We start from the raw sequence: 17,563 nt of genomic DNA, 5'->3' as shown, positions 1-17,563 counted from the left end.
AGCTTTTAGCACATATTGTTTCAACAGAATTCTTTAAGTCAGTGTTAAACTTTCTGACCATATCATAGGAATCAGTGTTAAAATTGCTTATCTTTCTGGTTGGAAGATTCTAGCCCAAAGGCTTAGAGTCCTCTCACTAAATTTAAATTTCCATTTGTAAACTAATTCTAATGGACAGAATAGTTTGAGAGTAATTTTTATTTGGGTTTTTCATAAAGTGACCTTTATGTATCACTGTAGACTTGGCCTTTAGCCCATGGTGTGCCGGTAGATTTTGGCTGATGCTAAGCTTTGCTAGTCTGAGTCCCATTTTTTAAAAAATTCCTTTTGAGTTAAATTATTGCATTACTAGTTCACATTAATGACCAGGAAGCCCCCTACAAAATACTATCTTTTTTAAATTGGCCGGTGAGTGAACAAATACAATTTAGAAGGTTCAAAAAGCAGTTTGGCAAAACGCACTTTCTTAATTTCTGCTTACAATGAAGTGCGGTAATAAGTCGTGATAGTACTTCATGTACCAATGACAGCACTATGGTACAAGAAAAGAAAGAGACGCAGATTTCAGTGTAAGACCACTTGCATCCGTGTCTGATATAAAATCTTGCTGGACAACTAAGCAGCTGCTGTCACGGATGATGGTATTGGCAGATACGGAACCCGTGAACTTTCACGTTGCCTCAGGATTTTTAATCGGTTTTTTCACAAGTCAGCGAAAATCGACTTTATAAACACCATTTAACTCCTTTTATGCCTAGTTTTACCTTCCATCTTTTCCCAGATTTCCACACAGAGGAATTAATGAATATTTTATTATGACATTGTAAAAGGTGCTCAGCGATTTGCCTTTATTTTGCTCTTTGAAGCACGTCTTCATGTTGTCCTGTGTCCATGTGAGCTGACAAAAGAGCGATGTGTACTTGCAGCCGTGGGCTCGCCTTGCCGCACTGTTACCTGGACCCCTCAGACTTTGGGGAACAGAGTTCTAGACAGGCCTTTTCTGTTGTGCATCTTATCAAATATCTTAGCATTTTGAAATGCATATTTTTACACTGAATAACAGAAAAAATAAATATTATTTAAATGTATTTCTGTTTAAGTCATTTACTTTTTCATTTTAACTATTAATACCAGATTTCCAAATCAAACTTAAGACATTTGCTAGTTAGCATTTGCTTAAATTAGGAATTGCTATGGGAATTAAAGGCGGCATATCAGGTTGAGAAAATACTGAACAAAAGAGCCATGGTATGTCACATGGACCGTGGATAAACCTTGGAGGATACTCTAAGGATTGAGGAAACTACCCGCAGTCTATTCATAATTAACCAATGTTTTAATTCTCTGTATTATTATATTTAGTATGCACTATTTAGAACACAAATGTCTTGGCACAAAAACAGACACTCAGATCAATGGAACAGAATAGAGAACCCAGAAATGGACCCACAAACGTATGGCCAACTAATCTTTGACAAAGCAGGAAAGAATATCCAATGGAATAAAGACAGTCTCTTCAGCAAGTGGGGCTGGGAAAACTGGACGGCAACACGCAGAAAAATGAACCTGGACCACCTTCTTACAACATACACAAAAATAAACTCAAAATGGATGAAAGACCTCAATGTAAGACAGGAAGCCATCAAAACCCTCGAGGAGAAAGCAGGCAAAAACCTCTTTGACCTTGGCCACAGCAACTTCTTACTCAACACGTCTCCGGAGGCAAGGGAAACAAAAGCAAAAATGAACTATTGGGACCTCATCAATATAAAAACCTGCACAGCGAAGGAAACAATCAGCAAAACTGAAAGGCAACCAACAGAATGGGAGAAGATATTTGCAAACGACATACCAGACAAAGGGTTAGTATCCAAAATCTATAAAGAACTTACCAAACTCAACACCCAAAAAACAAATAATCCAGTGAAGAAATGGGCAAAAGACATGAATAGACACTTCTAAGAAGACATCCAGATGGCCAACCAACACGTGAAAAAATGCTCAACCTCATGCATCATCAGGGAAATACAAATCAAAACTACAATGAGATACCACCTCACACCTACATGTCAGAATGGCTAACATTAACAACTCAGGCAACAACAGATTTTGGTGAGAATGCAGAGAAAGAGGATCTCTTTTGCATTGTTGGTGGGAATGCAAGCTGGGGCAGCCACTCTGGAAAACAGTATGGAGGTTCCTCAAAAAATTAAAAATGTGGGGCGCCTGGGTGGCTCAGTCGGTTAAGCGTCCGACTTCAGCCAGGTCACGATCTCGCGGTCCGTGAGTTCGAGCCCCGCGTCGGGCTCTGGGCTGATGGCTCAGAGCCTGGAGCCTGTTTCAGATTCTGTGTCTCCCTCTCTCTCTGCCCCTCCCCCGTTCATGCTCTGTCTCTCTCTGTCTCAAAAATAAACATTAAAAAAAAAATTAAAAATGTTAAAAAAGGGATACAGGTATGTTGTTTCGAAGGGGCACATGCACCCCAATATTTATAGCAGCACTAGCAACAATAGCTGAAGTATGGCAAGAGCCCAAATGTCCATTGATGGATGAATGGATAAAGAATGTATATATATATATATATATATATATATATATATACACACACACACACACATACATACATATATATGTATGTATATGTGTGTGTGTGTGTATATATACACATTCTTTATCCATATATCCATATATACATATACATATATATGTACACACATATATACATGTATACATATATACATATATATGTGTGTACATATATATATGTACAGATATACATATATGTGTGTATATACACATATATATGTACATATATATGTGTGTATATATATATACATATATATCCATACATATATATGTATGTATGTGTGTGTGTGTATATATATATATATATATATATACACACAAAATGGAGTATTAGCAATCAAAAAGAATGAAATCTTGCCATTTGCAATTATGTGGATGGAACTAGAGGGTATTATGGTAAGTGAAATTAGAGAAAGACAAATATCATATGAATTCACTCATATGAGGAATTTAAGATACAAAACAGAGGAACATGAAGGAAAGGAAGCAAAAATAATATAAAAACAGGGAGGGGGGGCATCAGCTCTGCAGGGGAGAGCCTGGTGAGCTCCTATATCTACCCTAGACACCGGCTGGTCAAGGGGCCTGAAGAGAGTGAGCTAAATTGACTCAGTCATTTGGGGCGGACCCCCCCCCCCCACCATCCTTCGGGCAGTTCCAAGGACTCCTCTAAGGGACCAGAGAGAACTTGGTAATTTCTCACCTTTCCAGAGTCGTTCTTTATATATTGACATTTTCTCATCCTCTGTAAGATGCTTTGAAATGGGATTGTTATGGTACGTGTTTTCAGTACTATGGTAACATGTTGTAGCATTTTCACATTTCTGCATCAGCATGGTATGTAAAAAAGGCAGATGAGATTTCTGCACTTAATACAGTACAGAATAACTCATTCTATAACAAGGGCATTTGAGAAGTAATGTATCACTTACTAATTTCTTTAGAGACACAAACAGATCACAACTATTTTCAACTCGAACTGCAGTATTTATTTGCCACCTAGCATTTCTCAAAGTATGTCCCTTAGAACATCGGTTACTTAGGATACAGATGTCATAATAAAAAGGGTTCCCTGATCAAATATATTTGAGAAGCACTTGGTCAAACAAAGTTAGTAGGTGTATTTATTGTAGTACTTAGGGAATTTAACTTGATCTACGCATTATGGAGGGAGAAAGATCGCAGTACACCAGCAGCTTCTACTTGCTTGGCTGGTGACCTATCTTAAAGTCTCCCCTCCAGCTGGAGAGCATACTTTAGAAATGTTGTCATACACTTTGACACTTAAAACCTTAGTTTGTCACACTGTTTTGGGGTGTTGCATGTTTAATTGAATCTGTTTTCCTGAAAAGATTTTAACCCCTAATGTGGGAAAACTTTAAAATGTACTAGCAATTTGGGGTGCCTGGGTGGCTCAATCGGTTCAGCATCTGACTCTGGATTTCAGCTCAGGTCATGATTTCACAGGTTCATGAGTTTGAGCCCCGTGTCGGGCTCTGTGCTGGCAGTGCAGAGCCTGCTTGGGATTCTGTCTCTCTGTCCCCCCCACCCCCTCAGTTTCTGCCCCTCCTCTGCTTGTGCTCTCTCTCTCTCTCTCAAAATAAATACACTTAAAAAGTGTACTAGCAACTTTACTTGCCTCTGTATAAATTATGCCTATGATGATTTAGTCTTTCATGTGGGACCCTTCAGTAGTACCATATGGATGGCATCCAGTCCATCACAGATCATCAGACAGCCCTGATAGAATCTGGACTAAGTCTTTATACCATAAATTTATAGCCTTTACCAGAAAAATAAAAATCACAGCAAATATTGGCTTACTCTCTTGCGACTTGCCTACAGAAGGCGATTACTAAAGTTTTATGCCTTCCTTGGGTTTTCTGTTTTATTTATGTCTCTCTTGCCCTGTTTTCTCTCTTTTCATGTCACTCCTCTCTCTCAACCATGTTCGAACCCAGTGTGTATACAAATAATGGGTTTTCTTCACGAATTGGTTCCCATCGGTTCTGATGTTCAGTGTAGACATGGTGTGAGTATACAGCGCTCAGCTGTGCCAATGTCTGCTTGGCACTCTCTCCTCGGGACTAAGTCTGCCTCCATTGTTAACCGTGGATCTCTGGCAGGAGCCAAGTGGTTTCTTATGACTTTTCCTTCACCATAGTTGACAAATTTAGAGGTGCACATCTGACCCAATCTGGGCCAATCTGAGTTCTTCGCAAGACTTTCAAGCTAGAAAGGAGAGAAAATTTCTTTTTTTTTTTTTTATAATTTTTTTTAATGTTTATTTATAATTGAGAGACAGAGAGACACAGAGCGTGAGCAGGGGAGGGGCAGAGAGAGAGGGAGACACAGAATCTGAAGCAGGCTTCAGGCTCCGAGCTGTCAGCACAGAGGCCAACGCGGGGCTCGAACTCACGGACTGCGAGATCATGACCTGAGCCGAAGTCGGCCGCTTAACCGACTGAGCCACCCAGGCGCCCCAAGGAGAGAAAATTTCTAAGATGCAAAGTTCAGGAGCTATTGATGGTTAGGTTGGATTGAGATACTCTAGATACCTTCTAGTAGGTAACCTTCCATCACATGCTTATCTGACAAAAAGAAGGCTTATTTTTACTGCGATTTCTAAGGACAGCAGATAAGAACCATTCCAAAACTCCACTTAAAATGCTGATTTTTGTATATTCTTTTTACCTTATGCTTTCTAGATTGGAAATCAATGGGACAGAATAGTTCAGTGATGTTCTTCACAGATCTCTGTGGCTCTGCCCTCTGCTGCCCAAGTTCCCTTTGTTCCAACCATCTTGGAACCCTTCCCATTTATTTCCAACATAATTTTGTCTCGATCTCCTGTGACTTGCATCCAAGAGCGTTAATTGATGTGCATGCCTTGAATGTGTTTGTACAAGTAACTCTTCAATGTTTAGTGCAATTTCTATTTATGGCTTTTTAAAAAATTATGGTAAAACTTACAAAGTGCCAGGCCCTGTTTAAATGGTTTACACATACTGAACTATTTAATCCTCGTAACAACCCTGTGAAGTAGGTATTATTATACCATTTTACAGATGGGAAAACTGAAGCCCAGGGTGATTTATAAAGATCCCACAACTAGTATAAGACTGGCAGGCTGGCTTTGCTTTTACATTTTCAACAGACGGTTGCCGCCGAAACATTATATCCCGGAATCTGCATACGAGCATTTGTAGATTTTTGCTTCCGAAAGCACAGTCACTGTACCCAAGCAGGTGACATGAAAACTAGACTCTGCAGTTGTGTGTGCATAATCAAGGGTAAACAGCACGATTAAGAAAACATACTTTTGAAGTTGCCTACACGTCTGTAATAGGCATGTGACATGCTTACACCGGATTCTTCACATTTGAGGCAAATGCCAGCTGTCTTCCAAGTGGTATATAAAGCAAAAGGAGCAAAGTTTCCTCACTTTTATTTCATTAGCATTATAATAAGAAAGGGAATATTTGCTGACTGTTTCAAGCACTTGAAGTTTTGTAAAGACCTGAAAGTCCAGAGTGTGCTTAGTGTAGTGGGTCAAATTGTGGCCGCTGGAAAGATATGTCCACACCCTAACCCTGTGAATGTGACCTTATTTAGGAAGACGGTCATTGCAGATATAATTAAGGGTTTTGAGATGAAATCACTCTGGATTATCCGGGGGCGGGGGGGGGGGCATAAATCCAATAGCAAGTGTCCTTGTGAGAGAAGAAATGACGTGAAGACAGAGGCAGTGATGCAGCCACAAGGCAAGAAAGGCCAGGGGCCACCAGAAGCTGGGAGACGCCAGGAAGGATCTTCCCTTCGGGCCTTCAGAAGGAGGGTTTTCCCCAGCAACCTTGATTTACAACTTCTGGGCTCCAGAACTCTGAGAGAATAAATTTTCATTGTTTTAAGCCACCCAGTTGGTGATAATTTGTTATGGCACCCCTAGGAAATGAATATATATGGGGAATTTAGCTTTACAGAATCAGACTGAATCACGGCACTTGCATGGCTAATTCATAAAGTTTTCTGGATCACGAGCTTGAGTACCATAGTTCACCCTAAAACGTGGATATAAAGATATCAGCGCGTAAACTTAGGGGTGGAGTTAAACACTCTTTAATGTCAAGATTGCTGATGATTTTTTTCTGGAATATTTCAGCCATATTTTTCTGGAAGTAAAGAGCTCCTTAGACTTTCCATTTCCCTTCAATATTTTTGGTGTTTATGCATCTGGATTCAGTTGAAACCAGAAAGTGGAAAGCTTGTCATAAATCTGGTTGTCTTTCAAACCTTTGCCCTCGGGCTTATTTGAGAAGAGCCTTCACCCTCCTTAACACCACGGCATCCATGACCTAATCCAGAATGCAGGAGGGAATTTTCCCACAGGAGCCCTGCACACAAATCCTCTCAGTCTTGATCCAGATTTGGCATGAACTAGACATGCCACCACAGGCCCCGTGACAGGGCCTGGCACCATCACAAGAACATTCCTTGAACCTTAGAGTGAAGCCTTCAAGTGATGTTTCCTTTGTTAAGCCACGAATTTTGTGTAATGTTAACTGACACTCCGGTTTATAAGATCCTATCTCACTCATGTCAGTCCGATGGTTGGAGCTGCTGTTCTTAATGCTTCCGGGGCCTCAGAGCCTGACCAAACTCACCGGGGTCTAAGATGGGAGTATAATGAGGTGAGGGCCTGTTAGCCGTCCCCTGGATTGGAGAGCTTGTGTGGCCAGAGTTTTACCGGTTTCCTTGTTTTACCTGGGGGACCTGCTCTTCCACGAGGTGGACAGAGCTGGTGGGGCCTGGATGGCATTACCAGTTTGGCCTCGTGAGGTGAAGCTTTGATGAGAACTGAAGATGCGCGTGACCCCTGTTGCTACGTTAGATGCAGTTCTGTCAATGGCTAGTCAGTGCCTCCTGCAGAGGACTGTCTGCTCTCCTCATCCCTGGTGACCCCAGCTCCCAGCTGTTACTGTTGCTTTTCTGATTGGCAATTTGAGGTTCTGGCCTTGCTCCTGAATAGATCCTGGGCTGTAGCAGTCACCAGTACTGAATACCCTATTCTCTTATTCAGCAAATTCAGCTTTTTCAGATTGAGCCGGTTCACCTGACTGTCAACAGAGCAAAAACTCTTTCCTTCAAGAAAGAAAAGTTTTTCTTCCTTTCATGCATCTGTCTGCCCAACCATTCTTCCGTTCACCCCAGCACCCCTGGGTCTCCCTACAAAAAGCTTTCCTTGAGTCCTTGTGTGTCAGCTCTGAGGTTGGGTGAAGGAACCCAAGTTGGTTAAAATCCAATACTGACTTTACAATCCCGTTCTCAGGCTTTGCAGGTGGACAGAAAAGCTAGCAGGAGAAAGATTTAAAAAAAAAAAAAAAAAGAGGGAAGGATCGAAGGTATTCTCTGGATGGGTTTACCCAGGAAGGCAGCAAAAATGAAAAGTGGTATAAAGCCATCAGAAACATGGAACAAATCTGGGGTGCCTGGGTGGTTAAGCTTCCAACTCTTAATTTCAGTTCAAGTCATGATCTCAGGGTTCGTGAGATTGGGCCCCATGTTGGGCTCTGCACTGACAGCTCAGAGCCTGATTGGGATTCTCTCTCTCCCCTTCTCTTTCTGCCCCTCCCGCATCTGTATGCGTGTGCTCTCTGTCTCTCAAAATAAATAAACTTAAAAGAAAAGAAAAGAAAGAAAGAAACAAAGAAAAAAGGGACATGGAAGAGATCTTCCACCAATGCTTCTTACTGCCCGCTTCCTGTCCCAATCAGAATCATGTTACTGCTTGGGAGAGCTCTGGGGAGAATGACGTAGAAGGCTCATGGTAGTGACTCACCAAAGTCACCAGCAGCCTCCACAACGCCCCATCACTGGCTTGCCCGAGTCTGTGTCGTGCTTGAATTTTCCATAGTCTTTGCTTGTGGCCGCCATTTTATAGCCTTACCACGTCTGTGCTGCATTTCACATGGAGACATGATGGTGCCCATCTACTTATCCAAAGGACAAACATGTTGAATTGCTTTGGGGGAATCAGGGTGAGGTTGCTATCTACGAAGACCTTTTTTCTTTTTCCCTCTGATGGCAGCTTCCTTACTTGGGAGGCAAACCCCAAACCTTGGCTTTGTTAGATCCATATTCTAAAGACTAAGAAAACAGAATTGGGTGGTTGCTATGCAAGAAACAGTAACATGTCTTACTTGGAACAAAACTCCAGAGACTTTGAACTACCTGAAAATTTAGATCATTTTCAAAATGGCACTTCGTTCAGAGTTGTCATCCTTTATCGCACAGTGCTTTTCAGTTTGAATAATTAGAATCGCAGTATGGACAAGAAGGAGTAGAAACTTGCTTCTAAAAGCTTAAGCAGAAAATTCCTGAAAATTTGCCAAGAAGACTATTTTTGCCAGCTACTGCCACGTAAACAATGGCATTTCCTTCAACTAACATGTTTTCAGAGGCTTTTAATTTCTTCTGTTTCTTTTTAGAGTAGATGGTCTAAATGGCCTAAGCCTGTCAAGATGGTTTGACTCATTGTTTCAGGGTTGCTGACACCTTGGAAGGACAGATGGATAAAGTCGGTGCATCCCCCTGTTATGTTGCTGCTCTTGTAGGTTCTGCCATAACCAGCGCCAAAGAAAGACTCCCCCAGGAGGGCCAGGTATACAAAGGCCTGAAACACCTCACAAGGCTCAGGCATTCTTATCCTCATCCTCACTGTCACCAGGGGCAGTGGGGGAGGGAGTTGGAAGCGAATTTGCCAGGATCTACCTGTGGGTCACAGAACCCGGTGCTGGCAACAGCCTGGCTGCAGGAGGGCGCAGTTTGAGCAAGGATATTGGAATTTAATATGTGCTGTTGGGGGGCAAGGGGGGGGGTGCATTTAAATAAAAATAAGTATTTATCATCTCGGTGTCTTTTTAAAAGCTTGTCCCTCAGGGGAAGGCTCCTTCCCAAGCCACCCTGCTTTGCACACTGGCGGTTGTTCTGGTTTCACACTTGGTCTGTGACGACAAAAGTGTCACCTCCTTCCTCCTCTGGCAACTCGTGATGTGTCTGTCAAGTCCCCAGAGCAGATCCATTCTGGAATGTCTTTGACAGGATGGCAGCGGAGGAAAGCTTATTGCATACATTGTGAAGTAATAACAGACATCAAACTCTATGTTATGGTTATTACCCGAGACACTTTTAAAGTAGATCACTCTCCAGTTTGAAAGGTTTGGCTTTTTAAGGGGGCCTGCAGGCTGCTATTTATCTTGGCTCTTCTGCCTGTATTGGGATAATTTGTCTTTGGTTAGTTCTTGGGGCGGTGGAGTCTGTACTAATCAGACACAGAATGAGACTTTTCACTTGCTTTTGAAATTCAGGGGGATGCCATTCTTTAGAGTTTATAATCCTTTAGCTTCCCAGACCCTTTGATTGTCTGCCTACTTCTAATTTATTTATTTATTTATTGAGAGAAATAGAGTGAATGGGGGAGGGGCGGAGAAAGAGGGGGAGACAGAGAGAGAATCCCAAGCAGGCTCCACACTTATCAGTGCAGAGTCCGATGCAGGGCTCGAACTCACGAACTGTGAGGTCATGACCTGAGCTGAAACCAAGAGTTGGGTGCTGATTTTCTTCCTACTTTTAAGTGATCTCTTGAAAAGGCATAAAATAGCATTAAACTATATTCTGTCATGTAGATCTCCACATTCACATTTCTGGAGCTGAGAATACTATTTCTTATTACCTAAGTATTCTGTGTAATTCTTCTGTCCCTTTAACAAAGATTTACTGGGTTCTTACCACGTGCTACCGACATTGCAGCAAATGACAGAGATATAGACAGATCACTGGGCTCTCGTGATATATGTGATATAACTAATATATATCCCAAGCTCTGTGGGAGCCCAGAGGGAAACTGATAACTTCTGACAAGGTGGAAAGAAATTGGAGGAGATCTCACAGTCGTAATACTTGAAGTAAGCCTTTTGGGGGCAGTTATCATTAACCCGGACGGGTTTGAGACGCATGGATGGCAATCGTCTAGGTAAAAGACTGACTGAACCTGAATTCAGACAAATCTTTTGCAGGTTGTTGAATCGACAGTAATTTCATGAAGGACGAACTTCACAGGTAGTTCCTCGGTCCCCAGGTCACTATGTAAATACAAGATGCACATCATGAGCACTGACCAGTCATGTTACTCCTTTCAAAGTCTGTCAGTGGGTCAGGTGGTCGACGCACGTCGGTTATTCAGTTTGTACGCAGACAGCAATGCGTGTCATTCTGTTGCCTCTTTGTCTCCCAGTGATAAAACCACATGACCTCTTACAAAAATGGATAATCATAAGAGGGAATTGACCAATAAAGATGAAATTGTGACAAAGAAACCAAAAGTGACAGCACTGTAAACGAAATCCGAATCAAACATAAATGGGTTATGAAGTGCCTGGGTGGCTCAGCTGGTTAAGCATCCGACTCTTGATTTCAGCTCCGGTCAGGATCTCACGGTTCATGGGATCGAGCTCCCCTGCTTTTTTTTAAAACAAGATGCTAAGTTTGTGGTGATTATGCAGCAAAAGAAAACTTAAACACTTCATGACAGTTGCCAGTAAAAGTTGACTTCATTTGCTTCACAGAAATTCTGGTAGAGGACTTCCTTCCAGAGGAGAAAATGGACTGGTTTACCAGTAGCTCCTGTATAAAGTCAGGGCTTCCAAATCTCAATGTTTCTTCTGCTACAACACCCCCCTACATACACACACACACACACACACACACACACACACACTGAGTGTGAAGGCAACACCTGACACTCTTCATATCACCCAGTGGGACTGCAGCTCAGAGAAAGGAGGTGGTTATATCACTGTAGCTACATTATTGCCACGCGTATTAAACTGTCTTTTGCCTGTGGCTCAGAAGTCTTCTGTCTGGGTCTATGAAGATACCTTGTTAGCTTGCAATCAGAGTAACATCTTAAAACCTTACAGGGATCTTGACATGACCTATGCCACACTTTGTTTCTTTACCCATCTTTTAATGGACATTTGCGTTGTTTCCAGTTTGGAATTGTTATAAATAAAGCTGCGATCGACATCTGTATGTAAGTCTTTGAACATGTGAACGTATACTTCCTTTTCTCTTGGATAATTACCTAGGAGTAGAATGGCTGGATCATATGGTAGGTGTATGTTTATTTTTTAAATATGTTTTCAAACTGTATTCCAAAGTGTTTGTACCAGTCTTTAGTCCCACCAAAAGAGTGTAAGAGTCCCGGTTCCTTGCCAACACTTGACATGGTCTTTTTACATTTTAACCATTCTAATAGGCGTGTAGTGGAATCTCACTGTGGTTTGTGTTTGCATTTCTCTAATGACTACTGTGTTAATATGCTAATGCCAGTATATCTTCTTTGGTGAGGTGTCCATTCAAATATTTTGCCCATTACAAAATAGAGCTGTTTAAAAGATCTATATGTAGGTCTTTCTCTGCTAATTGCATCATCTCTGTCATTTCTAGGTCTTTCAATGAGCTGTTTTCCTCCTGGTTGTGGATCATATCTTACGGCTTCTTCACATGTCTGGAAATTACGGATCGTAAGCTAGCTATGGGTGCTACACAGTTGAGTGTTTAGACTCTGTTGCTTCTTTAATACAGTGTGGAATTTTGCTCTGGCTCGTGGTGAATTTGTAGATCATCTTGATATGTTCAAGGGCTGTTTTAGAGCTGTGTCAGTGTCGGTCTAGAATAGCCTCTCTGGGGTCTCTATTGAGTAGCCAGGGCCAATGACATTTCTCCACTCTGACTGGCCAGTCTTTGAACATGACCCAGACCTATGTAGGCTCCAGTACTTGCTCAGTCCTGCAGCATCTTGGATCAGCCTCATGGTGTCTTGTCCTAAGATGAGTAGCCTGATATTTAGCCAAAGACTCAAGGGCACCCCCCCCCCGCCACTGCCCGCAGATATCTGGAACTCTCCCTGCATAACTCCCTTCTCTAGGCACCTTGCCCTGCACTTTCCAATTGCACTAGTCCAAACTTCCAATTTCTTTCTCCTCAGCTCAGCAAGACCACTGTTCTCCGTTTGGCTTCCTCCTTGTGACATAGTCTAAAAAGTGCCTGCAGAAAGGGTATCATGGGACACCTCTCTTAGGGATCACAGACTTGTGCTGCCTTTTGCCCAACTTCTGGAAACCGTAATTCCATGTGCTTTGTCTAGTGTTAGAGTTGTTCTCTGTAGGAGAGCTAGTCCAGTAGCAATTAATCTGCTGTGGCCAGAAGCAGAATCCCAAATGTGCTGTAATGAGGAATTTCCTTTAGAAAGGCAGGTCAGGGAGGACCTCTCCAAGGAACAGATGATGACTAGGGTATCAAGCTGTGGAGCAGTGGGTCACCTGCCTCCTAAAGGGAGCCCTGTTTTGCCTCCTAACTGGTTCCTCTGAGATGAAGGGAAAAAAGGGTTATTTCAATAAATTTAAAGACAATTTGCTTTGTTTTTGGTTTTCAGCAAAATCATAAAGTTAAATGTGTTGCGAGCTGGTTCCCGGTAGGGTCCCCTAGCTGTTTACATTCAGGATGTGATATTTTTTTAAACTATGTGTTCTGTTAGTCTATAAAGTAAAAACCCTAATGTGGTTAATGAAGTGTCTTGAAGGAACATTCAGCTTTGAAAACGATGTCCCTCTCTGGCAAAAAGGAGGGTTAAGCCCTCCAAACATTAAAAGCACCAGGTAGCGCCAGACTCTCATTTTGTGTCAAGAGGTGAGTTGACTGGGTTCGGATGTTCACTGTGCCCGCTACAGTTGCCACTCTGGGCCAGGTCCTTGACTCCTCTGGGCTGTGTGTGTATTTTTTCCTCTATAAACCAAAGCGTTAGACTAGCTTCTTTCTGGCTCCAAGGAAACGAGGAGAAGGCTTTTGTTCCATGTACCTGGTTTTAGAATCAGTCTGTCGGATGTGGATCTGAACCTTGGAACCGCTCCCTCTGGAGCCCCAGTTTTCTCATCTTAAAAACTGCATTCACGTTAAGGTTATTATGAGGACAAATGATAGCAAGCAGTGAACTTAAGCCTGGGGCCTGGCACGACAGAGAAGTCTGTGGTAGGCCACAAAAAAATGAAACTTCTAGAGTAATGAGTGGGAAGTAAGCATTATATGGCCTGTGGGTACCGGGTTGGTAGTTCTACAAGTTCAGGCTGATGGCCGTGTGGAGCCTTGGTGAATGTAAGGCTTAAATAAGAAAGGAGTAACTCCAAGCACTTGAAAAGTGAAGGAGGCAATGATTTTTACATGTGTATGGATCAAACGGAATTGTTTCACGGAACATGTGCACAAGCGATTCCCTTAGGGCCGGAAAACGCAGCCAACAGCTGTTTCTATTTTGGTCTTCGACTTGCTCTCTCCCTCTGCCAGCCTCCTAGCTCCACCAGATTGGCTGGAGGTCATCCAGGGGGACTTTGCTAAGCTTCCTTTCCTCAGGGAAGTAGGAACCCACTGTGCTTTCTCTGTAGATTCTCAGAGATTCCTCTGTTCTTGACTTCACGTCCTAATGGCCATCACTTCCCAGATGGCTCAGAGCTGGTCCCTGGAGTTTTGAGCTATTGTCACAGGCTCTGACTGCTCTTCTCTCATGGGGGAAAGGAATCAACAGGGGAAAACAGGTAAAGTCTTGTAACAGACTCCGTTGTTTGCTGCTGACCCAGTATCGACTACCCTTCCCTGTTTTACTAACTCAGGGTGGCCTGCCAAAATATAGACCTCAGTCTTTGTGGTTAAGGTGAAACGGTCTGTCCAATGAGATGTAAGAGCAGGCTGCCTGGGGAGGCTTTTGGGAATGCTCCTTATAAAGGGGTTGACTCAACAGGCCACGCCTTTTGCACTTTCCTTCCACCTTTTCTGGAGGTGGAGGACACTTCTTATAAACGTGGTGCTAAAGGCCATGCTTGGCCTGAAAATGAAGGAACGGACAGCAAGAAACAGGGCAGGTTGCTGGTAGCCCCAGGGAGCTGCCAGACCAGCCCTGGATGACCACTCCTGGACTCCTTCTTCTATGACAATAATAAAACCCCTGCTTTGTTTAAGCCCCTGTTTAGTTGGGTTTTCCATTATTTTCAGTATGCACGCCTAAGTGAACCTCCTTTAAGTGTGAAATTGAGATAAATATTTGTTTCTATACATGGATAAACTCTTTGGCATAGGAGGTACGTAAGCAAAGGCTCAATGGTCATTACTCAGGGATGCCTAAGGGAGTCCTCCAGGAAGTGGGGAGTTGAATTTGTCAGAAAAGCAGCACATCGGCCTATAAAGAAAATCATTTGAGGGGTGCCTGGCTGGCTTAGTTCATAGAGCATTCAACTCTTGATCTTGGGATTGTGAGTTCAAGCCCCATATTGGGTGTAGAGAGTACTTAAAAAATAAATCACAACTAAAAAAAATCATTGGAGATAAAGGTGGCTTCTGGCACCTCAAAGTGAGATTCTAATTACGGTGAAATAAAATTTCTTTATTATTTTATCACTTAAGGAAGGTACAACTGATGTATGTGATATATTTCTGCTTCCCACATTTTTTCAAATCCATGAAGATTTAAAAAGAAACTTGTAAAAAAAAAACCTGCCAATTTAGGAAACAGAACTGTCATACAGTGTATTAAGTACACCTTAATTAAAAAAGGGGTTGTTTCAGGGCACCTGGGTGGCTCAGTCGGTTAAGCGTCTGACTCTTGATTTTGGTGCAGGTCGTGATCTCAGGGTTAATGGGATAGAGCCCCATGTTGGGCTCTGTGCTGGCAGCATGGAGCCTGCTTGGGATTGTCTTGCCCCCTCTGTCTTTGCCCCTCCCCTGCTCACACGTGTGCTTGCTCTCTCTCTCTTTCTCAAAACAAATAAACTTAAAAAGATGGATTGTTTCATGTCTACTCTTAGGGGACTTCTAATTAGTCATGATAAGTTCAACACATGTTTATCTTGATTCCTTCTTGGAACCTCACTAAAATTAAAGAAATAAAAATACAGAAACCCACGAAGACAAAGAGAGGATAAGAGGTGAGAGAGGCAGGCAAGAGAAGTTGAGAAGTTTTTACACAAGATGGAGAAGGGATGGACAAGAAGGGAAATTAGTGGAGGAGAAGAACATAAAAATTAGTGCCTGCAACCTAGAGCTAACATACTTAATGGTGAAATATAGGCTTCCTGCCTATGGTTGGGAAGGAGACAAGAATGCCTGATACTGATTTTTCTACTCCTATTCAACATTGTATTGGAGGTACAATGAAACTTAAAATAATACCATTTATAATAATAACTCAAAACCACAGATGCCTAGCAACAAACCTGTTAGATGTTTTTTTTTTAATTGCTTTGTAAAAACTATATAATATCATTAAAAGAAACTAAGAATATTGAACTAAATGGAAGGAATTACCATGTTTGTGGTTGGGAAGAGAGAATAAAGAGACCATTTTGTAAAGTTGTAATTCTTCCCAAATTAATTTATAGGTTCAGTGCAATTCCAATCAAAATCCCAGCAGGCCATGTTGTGGAAATTGTCAAGCTGATTCTAAACTTACATGGAAATGCAAAGGGTCAGCAGTAGTGTAGAAACGGGCAAATTTATTCTAAAATCACAATTACTATAATGTTGGTACAAGGTGAATCAATAGAGTAGTAGAAAAGAATAGAATATTCAGGAATAAACTCACATATATAAGGACCCTGAGAGCAGTGAAAGAAAGGCAATTTTTCAATACAAATGGTGTTGTGTCAATTGGATATCCATATGGGAATAAAATGTGTCTTGATTCATACCTCACACCATATTTAAAAAGGCAGTTCCAAGGACATTGTAGGGAAAGGAAAGCCACAATGCTAGAAGAAAAGATAGGCACAAAAGTCACTAAGTATATGGGAAAATATTGACGTTTTGGACTTACATTAAAATTAAGAACTTCTAGGGGCACCTGTCTGGCTCAGCAGGTAGAACACGTGACTCTTGATTGCCAAGTCGTTAGTTCGAGCCCCACCTTGGGTGTAGAGTTTACTCAAAAAGGAATAAAAACATACAATCTTTTTTTAAAAAAATTAAGAACTTCTGTTCATAAAAAGACTCCATTATGTTAGTCAAAAGGGAAGCTTTTAAAGAGTCAGAAAAGATACTTGCAATACACGTAATTGGCCGAGGGCTTATGTCAAGAACATACCGTTTCTTCAAATCCACAAGGAAGAGGGCACAAGCTAGTTAACAAGAGACTCGCTGATGTTAAATAACTTCTTCAAAGGCGGAACAATATACAGTAGTCTCCCTTGACCTTCAGTTCCGCGCTTTCGGCGGTCTCGGTTACCTGGACGACCGCAGCCGGAAGCCGGTGATCGGCCTCTGACGCCTCTGACGCAGCGTCAGAACGTAGATGATACTCCGGCGCTAAGTCACGCTGTGACGTCATTCTCCTCACTCATCCCTCTGGCCGGCGCTTTATCATCTCGCGTTGTCGCAAGAAGAAAGGTGAGTGCAGACGACCTTGAACAACACGGGGGTCAGAGGTGCCGAACAGCGCGGTAAAAAAATCCGCCTGTAACTTTTGACCTCCCCCAATATAACTCCTAATAGACCACTGTTGACCGGAAGCCTTACCGAGAACACAGTCGGTTAACACATGTTTTGTATATGTATTGCATACTGTATTTGTATAAGCAAGCAAGCTAGAGAAAGGAAATGTTAAATCGTAAGGAAGAGAGAGTACATGGACAGTATTATACTGTAATAATAAAAAATAAAATGCGCGTAGAAGTTTGACCCTGTAAGTTCAAACCTGTGTTTTCCTTCCTTCCTCCCTCCCTCCGTTCCTTCCTTCCTTCCTTCCTTCTTTCCTTCCTTCCTTCCTTCCTTCCTTCCTTCCTTCCTTCCTTCCTCTCTCATGTTTATTTCTTCTTGAGACAGACACATACATACACACAGAGTGCGAGCAGGGCAGGGGCAGAGACAGAGGGAAACA

General features: G+C 42.2%; 1 long non-coding RNA gene across 2 annotated transcripts in view; it reads right to left on the bottom strand.

Annotated features, from left to right (window-relative positions):
- Positions 1 to 16,933, bottom strand: part of LOC122232534 — a 28,284-nt gene extending 11,351 nt beyond the window's left edge. Inside the window, exons 1-2 of one of the 2 annotated variants that reach the window (XR_006209874.1) lie at positions 16,772 to 16,933; positions 16,380 to 16,439 (exon numbers count right to left, since the gene is read on the bottom strand). This is a non-coding gene — a long non-coding RNA (uncharacterized LOC122232534). The remainder of the gene's footprint in view (positions 1 to 16,379; positions 16,440 to 16,771) is intronic. The other variant, XR_006209875.1, reaches the window with a different exon arrangement.
- Positions 16,934 to 17,563: the final 630 nt, after the last annotated feature.

The sequence above is a fragment of the Panthera tigris genome, chromosome D3 (genome assembly GCF_018350195.1).
Source record: "Panthera tigris isolate Pti1 chromosome D3, P.tigris_Pti1_mat1.1, whole genome shotgun sequence".
NCBI classification, from domain to species: Eukaryota; Metazoa; Chordata; class Mammalia; order Carnivora; family Felidae; genus Panthera; species Panthera tigris.
Note: the sequence above shows the minus strand (reverse complement) of the source record. Positions and strands in the feature narration are given on the sequence as shown.